The following is a 1,915-nucleotide window of genomic DNA, read 5'->3' on the forward strand; positions in this document are numbered from 1 at the left end:
TGGGTTGAGAAATTGCATTATTAAATGTCAGTAATTTTTACTAAATGTTTATTTATACATATGTTATTAAACACATTAAATATATATGTTGTAAAGCTGTTTATTAATGCTATAATTATAAATATAATTATATACAACTATTTAGCAAAAATTATAGACATTCAACTATATCATTCCTCACCCCACCAAAATCCACAGGGACATAAGTGTGTTCTCTACACAGTTAATATTAAGAGTGTGATAAACAGCATAAGTATTCCAAAGAGCAGTTAACATTACAGGCGTGACAACAGTTCTGAATGCATAAGCTACTATAACATACCTGTTCTATTTGCTTTCCCCGCTTAGCAGTTCTGATAAAATTAATTAATATCTTTGATCAAAACATCTAAAAGGGAAAAGGAAAGAAGGCAATAACGCTTTTGGGTTAATTGAAAAATTGAAAAAAAAAAAAATCCAGCTAAGGAAATTCCTCTCTGAATAGCCAATAGAAGCCATAGATATATTTATAATGAAAGTTATTTATTTTGTAGTTTTAAAACTAATATTACAAATGAAAGACCAATCATCAGTTGATATCCAATGATTAGCTTAAGTCTCTTCAAATTTTATCATCCACATGAATGCAGATCCTTTAAATACATATACAGTACATTTCTGTGATAAAGAAAAGAAAAAATGATGACCAAATGCCAAACATGAGAGCAAGGTGTGCTCGTGGCCTGGGGGAAGTGGTGGGCGTGGCCTGATAGCTGCGAGATTGGCGGTCCCGGCCCGCGCTGATTGGCAGGGGGCGGGCGGATGCAGCCCGTTTAAAAAAGAAAGCGCGCGCCCCAAAAAGGAACAGAGGACCCGCGCCATATCGGACAGGCCTGATCACCCTCACCGGAGGTCCTGCGTCCACAAAATCCTTTCCCCCCCGGACGCCCCCATCACGACCGAGTATACCATCCGAACGTGTTTAGAGCTCTCGAGTCATCAGCGAGTTTAACCTTGAAACAGCTGTCAAGAAGTTTTTTTTTCCCCTGAGTGAACTGTGAGTAAAGCATTTATTTGTTATACCGCCTCCTTGGTGTTTTCTGTCAACGGAGAGAGAGAGAGACAGGAGAAGGAGGAAAAAGGACCCGTAGCCCTTTCGTCCCCGGCCTGTTCGTGCAGCACTTTTCTGGGTCCAACCACCCACCGTCAGGTTGGTCAATTTCCACAAGCTGCTACTTTTAAAAGGTACTTTGTTTTCTAATATTGTTTTCTAGTAATAGTGAAACACATGACCCATGAGCAGCACTACTTTCCACTCATTGCATCAAAAGCAGCTTCGTATTGAGCAATACTACAGCAGGGTGGTCAGCTTTTAAAAATGCATCCAAGTAGTATACAAACCTTTGATCTCTCCTTTTCTCTCCTGCAAAAAAAAAAAAAAAAAAAAAAATGTTTGGGGCATTCTGAATTCATGATAAACTTAGACCAAGGTTCATCATCCTTTCTGAGAGCTTTTTACTTTCAAGTCAGAGCTTCTTGTGATCTATGCACTTTTTTTTTTAAACTAATCAACAAACCCCAGATTTGCAAAGTCACCTGTATTGAGGCTAGAAGCACTGCCCAGCAGAAGTGAATGGGCATCTATTAGTTGGCACAAAAATCGTGTAAATAGCATAGAATTACAGACTGGTAACTATCATACTCCAAAGCTGTACAATATTCTTGGCATGTAAACATTGGGCATTTATACACATGCTCTGGGAGTGTTGGGCAGGGGAAGAGGGTGGTGCCTTAATTAGAGCAGCTCCCATAGCCTCTCTATTTAAAGCACCCATAGCTCCCATAGCCCCTCTATTTAAAGCACCCATAGCATATTACTTCCATTCTGATTTGGCACTTGTAGACAAGGAGCAAGCGAATGGGAATGTTCATGGCA

The 1,915-nt window shown here is 39.5% G+C and overlaps 1 protein-coding gene across 1 annotated transcript in view; it reads right to left on the minus strand.

Annotated features, from left to right (window-relative positions):
- Positions 1–501: 501 nt before the first annotated feature.
- The window catches only part of PRRG4 (proline rich and Gla domain 4), a 56,051-nt gene continuing 54,637 nt past the window's right edge, over positions 502–1,915 (minus strand). Inside the window, exon 8 of the mRNA XM_025194407.1 lies at positions 502–1,402. The gene's annotated coding sequence lies outside the window, so the exon portion shown is untranslated. The remainder of the gene's footprint in view (positions 1,403–1,915) is intronic.

This window comes from Alligator sinensis, unplaced genomic scaffold (assembly GCF_000455745.1).
Source record: "Alligator sinensis unplaced genomic scaffold, ASM45574v1 scaffold1432_1, whole genome shotgun sequence".
Lineage (NCBI taxonomy): Eukaryota > Metazoa > Chordata > Crocodylia > Alligatoridae > Alligator > Alligator sinensis.